This window comes from Aplysia californica, unplaced genomic scaffold (assembly GCF_000002075.1).
Source record: "Aplysia californica isolate F4 #8 unplaced genomic scaffold, AplCal3.0 scaffold00010, whole genome shotgun sequence".
Classification (NCBI taxonomy): Eukaryota; Metazoa; Mollusca; class Gastropoda; order Aplysiida; family Aplysiidae; genus Aplysia; species Aplysia californica.
Genome location: NW_004797280.1, coordinates 2150470 through 2158886, shown reverse-complemented (window position 1 = coordinate 2158886; position 8417 = coordinate 2150470). Strand labels below are relative to the sequence as shown.

The window sequence follows — 8417 nt, the reverse complement described above, 5'->3', positions numbered from 1 at the left end:
AAGAACAAAACAAACAAACAAAAAACATTCACAGCACGATGACACTGCAAGATCATCTGGAATATTTTTATAAGTTTATGATGAGTTTATGCCACAGATAAGTGAAATAAAAGAAATACCATAAGAACAGAGTGTCCAAAAAAAAAAAAGAGGACCCACTTAATGGGCAATAATTCTATCATCTCTGCACTAATTTCAACAAAACTTTGAATTCAAAGTTCAACTATGGGGACATTAAACATGTAACTATGAAGAAAATCAACTACGGTGTTCGAAATATATCAAGTTTTTAAAAGTTCAACCAAAATTGGGTAAAACGCAAAAGGTTTAAAGCGTCCAGCTACAGGAGCGTGATGGGCGCGTTCTGGTTCCTGGACAATGGCGGCGAAACCACGATAGTTACATCAGATGGATATCTCATTGTGCTGATACTGAGATAGTTTTGTAGAAGTTTAGGTAGGGGGTGTTATGCTGTAGATGCCTGGCTCTAGCAAGATGGGTTCACACCCCACACGTCAAAAGTGGCCCCTGTGTAGTTATAAGAAAGGTTTTGGGAACGCCATTAAAAGCCGAACGTTTGCAAATTATGGTCTCCACCTTCTCCCAAACTTGAGCTCTTTCAATTACTTTGGGGGGGGGGTGCTTTTGTCTGCTTGATGGTTTCGGTTTTGTTTGTTTGTTTGTTTGTTTGTTTGTTGTTTGTTTGTTTTTGTTTTTCTATAGTTTGTTTGTTCTTTTGTTGATGGACCGAGTTTACGGAAACAACCCACAAACAATCTAACAGTTAAAACTCAATGTTGAATATGGCGTCCAAAGAACCGACCCAGAAACACGCTACGAGACCACTCAAAATTCCCGAGGAATAGGTTGGGGGGGGGGGGGTATCGTGGTAAAGAGGTTAAGGTGTTCGTCTCTCGTTCAACAGGTCCTGGGTCAGAATTCGGATAGCGACGGAAAGTTTTCTTTTAAAAAGAATTTCTCCTTTCACATTTTTTCCTGCTCTCTAACAATCTTCTGTCGTCATCTTGTGTCTCCACTTCTGCTCTCTCCTCTGGGCTCCTGACTCCTGATTCTTTCTGCAGCCTTTCAACTGGATAAAGGGGAAACATCTCGGACGTCCCGTGTACAATTTGCGCACGTTAAAGATTCCTATTGGTTGTCCAAAATAGGTAAGAGGCCGCCACCTGGGGAAAATTCAAAATTTCCTGTATATCAATCGAAAATGTTTAATGTGTCCCACGCGCTCATATGATGTTATGCAGTAGCAAGCGCCGCAAAACACTTACCAAAACCCCCCCCAAAAAACAGTGGCACACTGAAGCTTGTAGCGAGAGAAATGGTCAAAACATAAAGATTTAAATAGCAATTGCCTCCCTGGGTTTATTTGACAATATTAGTTTTGTATGAATTCACTGCTCAAATTTTAAAAGAAAGTAGATCTATGCTTATTTGAAATGGAATGACTGGGTGATTTGAAGTAGCAAAGTTTGGCGTTTCATTAAAATTTTGTTTGAAATTTAAAAAACTTAACACCGTGACATTTCCCTTTATTTGGGTCCTCTTTTTTCAGACACCCCAAAAGCTCCAGTGAAACCCTGAGTTTATCTGGCAATACCTTTGGTGTATTAAATGAATTTGTTCTTCGATACATGATAGTGACTATTTGAAATTAAACAATATGGTTGATTTTTAAGAAGTTTCAATGTCTTGCGCTTCACCCGATTTTGGTTGAAAATTTTAAACTTGATTTAAACATATCAGAAGACTTTTCAAAAAAATATTGACAAATTTTAATGTCACCTTGGTTGAATGTTACTACTTCAAAGTTTTGTTGACATTGGTCTAAAGATAACCGAGCTAATGTCCTTTAACTGAGTCCCTTTTTTGTTAAGACACCTGGTCCCATAATTAAACCAAATACCCCCCCCCCAAAAAAAAAAACAACCCAACCCACCCCAACAAAAGCCCACGGATAGGACACAAAATATTACTGAATGGAAGAGCGCCCTATTCGCAACCTGTAGCCAACAGAACCACTGGAAGTCCACGATCTGTTATCTAATCGAAATGAAAGATCTACTGAGACGTTCCACGTCGCCCCCGCCTTTTTGTCGTTGACGGGAAAAGGTTGGGTCCTTTTTTTTAAAAATTTTTACTTAGGCTAACTTCATGCGGTAACAAAGGCTTTTCCCTTGCGTCTTGGCAAGAATAACATACTTGTATCTGATTCCGATCTACCGTGTGACAGTTTGGTACAGCCTGTATGTATCAACGCCAATCGTTGGAAGATGTTTTTCATTTCCAGCAAACTCAAAGGTGTGAAATGAAGGCCATTGAATGTATGTTGTAGGCCGAGGCCCCTAGTAGGTCTAAGATAACTTTAGGCCTAGGCTAACTGGAGTGGGGGAAAGTATTTTCAGTGAATAGCCTTGGCCTACTCTCAAAACCAAAGCGCATGAACTTGCCCAATATTTTTGGTCTCCAAGGCTGACGTCATCGGTAGTGTCTAGTCTAGGCTATGCTATGCCAAACGAATCGACTCTTTGATTGAGGCTCGGAACAACCAAGGCTGACAAAGGGGTGGAGTATAAGTGGCAAGGTAAAGAACAGTTTTGACAAATAGCAGTCTTGCGGTTCCACGCTTTGTGTATTTCAAAATGCCTGCAACCCCACGCAAAAAGGCGCCTGCGAAACAAGCTGAAGAACGGGAATACGAGCTGCCGCCGTGCCCACCCCCTCTGTTGCCTCCATGTCCATCTAAACCCAGACCGCCAACGCCTGAACCTGAGCCACCTATGCCAGTTTGCCCCTGTCCTGCACCTCTGCTTCCTCCATGCAAGAAATGAACGTGGTAAGGGAAAGGTAAAATGACCCATTCAAATAGATCTAGATAGATCTAGATCTACATTATCAAGTTACTTCATACTGTAATACTGTATGTAGACTAGATTCTATATCTACAACGTAGCCTATTCAGTTTAGTGAGAGATAGCTTTGAAGCGATATAATGGCTTTACATGTATTTTAGCTCAAATTTTAAGATATTAAAAAAGATACATTATGCAGACTATCTGTGCTTATAGATCTAGAATCTAGATTCTATGTAGATCTAGATTTCTATATCTAGATTCTAGTCAGGGGCAGCTCGTGGTTTGTGAAAGTGACCGGCTACCATTCATATTGATCTCCCTCTACCCCCCCCCCCAACCTCTACCTCAACCTCCCACCCTCTTGGTTTTCCTCCCACCACCAACTCGCCGGGTTGCTTTTGGGGCCAGGTAACGCTGTAGCAGGAAGTAAGCGGTGAACAGAACACCAAACAGAACCATTGGGCGTCTCTAAGCTACGGATCCACCGGTTTCTCGACGTTTGACTTTACGTGTCAAACTTCTTTGTTTGCTTGTTTGCTGCATCAAGTGTCAGAAGTTTGGCTATAGATCTAGTCTAGATCCAGCCAGTCGAGACGCCGACATGCAGTCGGGGAAGATTGAAGAATACCGGACCAGTCGTCCCTCGTATTATTGCGCGAGACAAACTGACAAACTTGTAATGAATAAATCTACCGGTCCGAGATGATTAATTGAGAGAATTATGGAGAAATATTAAAAACAGGGAAATCATGTTGAGATATAGAATCTAGGCAAAAGTAGTCCCACCCAATCCGCTGGTCCGGTATTCTTCAATCTTACCTGCAGTCGCATTGTAGCTTGACCGGACCTCCTTAAAAGGAATGCACGACTTGACCTTGCCTACCCAGTTGCTACGTCCAGTACACAGTACACAGCCTTCAGCAAGGAGTGCCGAACTTGGCTCCAAGAACGCGCCATCCGAGAGTACAAAGAGTAAAAAGCAAAATTGCCTGCTGCCCGCCAGTTGTGACCCCGATTCCTGGCCGGTCGTGTGCGAAGACAGTCCAGCCAGTCATGAGGTCGGCCAGTAGGCCTACTCCCGTCTGCTCCACCATCCCATGCCACTCCTCCCCCTGCAGACACCCCCTCCCTATGGAGAATGACACCTCCAATCCCCCTCCTCGGTTTCTTACCGGGGAGGACAGTCTGCCATCCCTTCCCAAATCCCCCAGTAAGCTGCTTTCCATTATAAATTATAGAGGGGGAGCCACGTAATTCCTCTGTCTCCCCCGTAAGGAGAAGGCGCAGAGCTCATCGAAGCCGAGGCCTTTCAGCTCTTCTACTCTAAGGTATCGAATAAAAGAGGGGGGGGGGGGGAGGTGGCACATTCAACCATATACTATGTGGGAGGAGCAGCGGAGTGAAGAATTGAACAACAAACTCCACAATAATACTGTATTTGCCCAAACTGTGCCCACGAAAACTTTCGTGTCTCTCCAGATGAGACGAAAATGTTTTAACTAGATTGCGTATGGTAAAGACCTCCCTTATAGGAAGATGAGAATCCCCTTTGTATCAGATGCGATACATATTTTACCACTAGGCGCATTATGTACGAACTTCATTAAAGAAATTGTGCTTCGTCGTTGATCCCAACAGAATTCTCGATTTTCAAAGGCCATTGGCCTTTACTGTTGTAAATAGTATAGATCTAGTTATTTAAAAATAAATTGCTGCTTTTTAAAAACAAAACTTTTACCCTATTATGTTTAACCTTTAAATAAAACCGAGCCATGTATGAATTACCGTGATTACATGTTCAACAAACGTGTTTAGTGCGTTCTTATGACCTTTTGTATTGTGAACGCGTAAAACTCTTTCTTCACTGAACTGAACCGAGCTGTGGAGCCAAAACTTAAAAGTGTCCGAAGCCTCCCCGCTCTCCTGTAATTAAATTGACGTGATTAGACCGGTGTCTATAGTGTTGCGGTTATGCGCTTTGCTGGTGGACGCAGGAGACCAGAGTTCAATTCCCGCTCAGTGGACCTGACCAGAACATTAAAATTTATTAAAATTTTATTGAGCATCTCGGTCTTTTTCCTGTGATATTGTATTCCTATCAGCCTGGAATAGTCCTGACTTGCAGGGTTGAAATTCAGCCTCTTTTTGTTTTGTGTTTGTTTTTGTAAGTGTTTTACGGCGCTCGCAACTGCATAAGGTCATATGAGCGCGCGGGACACATTACGCTTTTTCAGTTGGTAGGAAATTTTGAATTTTGCCCGGGTGGTGACCGAAGCCTTCTCTTATCGATTTTAGACCACCAAGGGATCTTTAACGTGCGCAACTTGCTCACAGGCCCTCCGAGATTTTTCGCCCTTGTCCGAAAAGGCTAAGTGTAGATCTTTCCTACCAGAAGATCAGGGGTGTGGCTGAAAGACAGCAGTAAGAAGAAGCCAAGGAGTAGCAGTAGAAAGGCTGTAGAAAGAATCAGGAGCCCAGAAGAGGGGGTTGGGGGGGGGGGGCAAAGGAGATGAGGGAGTGGGGGCAGAAAGAGGAGACGAAAGCAGACGACAGAACATTGCTAGAGAGCAGGAAAGGAGGTGAAAGGGGACAAATTTAGAGAAGAAAATTTTCCGGTCACTTCCCGGATTCGAACCCGGAACCTTTGAATGAGAGGCCAACACCTTAACCTTTAGTCCACGAGAGCCCCCATTCAGCCTCTTAGGCGATCTATTGTCGTTGGGGGCGTGAAAAAACACCTACAGTTAAATTAATTAATTAATTAATAAATTAATAAATAAATAAATAAATAAATAGTACAATTAGTATAAAGCTGTATCATAAATAGTGCGGTCAAAAATTCGTGGCCCGACTTATCCTCAAATGTCTCTTTAACTTGAACTGGTGAAATCAGTGTCACCCATACTTTGCACAGCAGTTTGTATATTTGTCTTGACTAAACCATAGATCTATTTTTTTCCACATCAGTTGAGGCAAGCTTAAAAAACTTTTCTTCAAAAATGTATATAAAATACTACAAATCTCCGTGACGCGGAGAATGGGATTGTTCACAGCACTTCACGCTTCTCACAGACATACGTCACAGGCTTACCAATGACACGTTTTAGTGGCAAGACTTGTTACAAGAAATTAATTTTATAATGAACATATTTATTTTTTTGCATTAAAGGTTCTCAAAACAGTTGTTCAGTGACCATGATGTTGCCATTAGAAAAAAAATGATGGGCTTGTTTTTAAAAGCGATATTGTTCCAGTTGTAAACTTTTTAAAATCTACAGAAAGTACTTGTTTAGATTTTTTTTTAAATTAGTTTTTAATAAAAGGAAATTTTAGAATAAAGTTAAAAGGTTTTTTTACAAAAATATCGATCTGTCAAGACACATCGATACAACAAATCATTGTGCGAAAGCTGGGGAGTTCGATAAGGAAGTTTAGGAATCATTTTACAATAATTTGAAACGACAAATTTTTTACCGCACTACTATCACATAGATTCTTGCAATTTTTGCTAACAGTATCATTAGTAGACTACATGACGTATAAATTCTTGCAAATTTTGCTAGCAGTATCATTAGTACAAATTCTTGCAATTTTTGCTTTTCTTCCACAGGTTCCAGAACCACTTGCTTACCGGCCCGCCAAACCGTACCTTGGATTCCTTGAATCAACAGGACAGAGGAACTTGGCGTGCAACATGGTCGCGGCCCAGGACTCTTGGGAAGTCAGTGGACCTGACCAGTGTGCCCACCCCTCATTCCAGCCCCCCAGCCACAAACACCATAATAGCCTGTAATCTTTACTCCAATTAAATAAAAACGAAACAAACAAGTGCCTGTTTCTTCCCGTTTCACATCATTGTTTTCTGTTGATGGTGAATATGCCTTAATTTATTGTCAAAGTTTGTTGGGACCGTATTCTCATTTATGTTTATTTATATATCCATTTATTCTTTTATTTGCTGCTGTTATTTTGGAGAGTAAGACTAAGAGAGAGAGAGAGAGAGAGAGAGAGAGAGAGAGAGAGAGAGAAAGAGAGAGAGAGAGAGAGAGAGAGAGAGAGAGAGAGAGAGAGAGAGAGAGAGTAAAAATTTCTTAACTGAACAGGTGAAAAATATCGTGTTTGCATGGCTACCTAGCCATGTGAGCATCTCGAGGAAACGAGCAGGTCGATCTTTTGGCGAAAGAATCCGTGTCCATTCTGTTGTGATTAACGGAGACTCCCCCCCCCCCCCCTTGCGACGCTTACAGGCGTAAAAAATACGGCGAGACTCAAAATAAGCTACATTTACACTCTGTAGGAGGAACACTGGAGCGTACAATAAACGAACTCCACAATAATTTTAATATAGTGCTCAAACTGAGTCAAACGGGGCCTACGAAAACCTTCGGGTCTGTCCAGGAGTTTGTACATAGTACATGTACACGAAGTAAATCAATTGGCGTGTTCATCGAGAAAGATCTATTTTTTAAAAATTGGGTACCGTACAACGCAAAAATTTGCTTTTTTTGTTGTTGTGTCCCTTGTAATTGAATGTTATAGTTGTAAAAAAAAAAAAAAAAAAGAAAAGAAAAAGAAAAAAAGTTTGGAGAATGCCTAAATAAAAATAAGCCGACGTTTTACAAATATGTTAACGAATAAATGAATGATCACAACATTCCCCTCATTCCCTCCCCCTCCCCCGCCAGTACTTGGGCCCCTTCAACTTCATTTTATTACCTTAGGGGACTTTTGACAAGAAGTAATGGTCTGCCGTAGTCTATGGAAACGAAACGAAACAGCCCACAAACAATCGGATGGTTGAAACTCAATGATGAGTTGGACAGGGCGTCGAAATGAAACCATCGACTCAAGAATTAACATGCCAAAGCCTTCAAAATTATCCGTGGCATAATAATTATTAATAATAGGAGCTTCTACTTCTACTTCAATTGGAGAAAAATTAATATGGCCATAACCACCCTACATTAAATTTGGCAATATCAAATATTGCATAAATTTGCTCTTCAATACATGATATAATAGATACTGAAATAGTGACTTTATTATTATACATTTATGAATTAGAGCACCAATGTTAATTTTTAAGAAATTGCAAAGTAGGCCTACTCAGTACTGTAACTGTAAGGTTTTCTACATTTTTGTTGAAAATTTTAAAACTTGATATTCTTCGAACCTGTCATTTGATTTTTATTTAACATAATTATGCAGTGCCGTCCCACACATCGAGAGGCGGTGCCAGTGCACTGTTAGTGTTTGCCTACATACAGTGGAACTCGGATTCTCGGAATCAACGAACTCGGATTCTCGGAATCAACTAACTCGGATTCAACAAGAACTCGGATCCAAAGAGATGAGATAGATTCTTCTTCTTTTTTTTTTATTCTTCTTTAAAATCAATAAAAAGAACCCGGATTCAATGAGAGGTCGCAGCTGTGAGGTCATGGGGGTGTCAAAAGTTGAGGGACCAGCTGCTATTCCGGAGAGGAATAAAAGGCCAGTCTGTTCACAGCAACACTTTTCAATCACGAATTAATGGTACTCTGCGAA

At 41.1% G+C, this 8417-nt stretch overlaps 1 long non-coding RNA gene across 2 annotated transcripts; it reads left to right on the top strand.

Moving 5' to 3' along the window:
- Window positions 1-2488: 2488 nt before the first annotated feature.
- Window positions 2489-6701, top strand: LOC101852894. 2 transcript variants are annotated; one of them, XR_001184919.2, is made up of 2 exons: window positions 2489-2862; window positions 6481-6701. It is a non-coding gene; the product is annotated as an uncharacterized LOC101852894 (long non-coding RNA). The 2 variants fall into 2 exon arrangements; XR_220071.3 differs by having other exon boundaries at window positions 2490-2851.
- Window positions 6702-8417: the final 1716 nt, after the last annotated feature.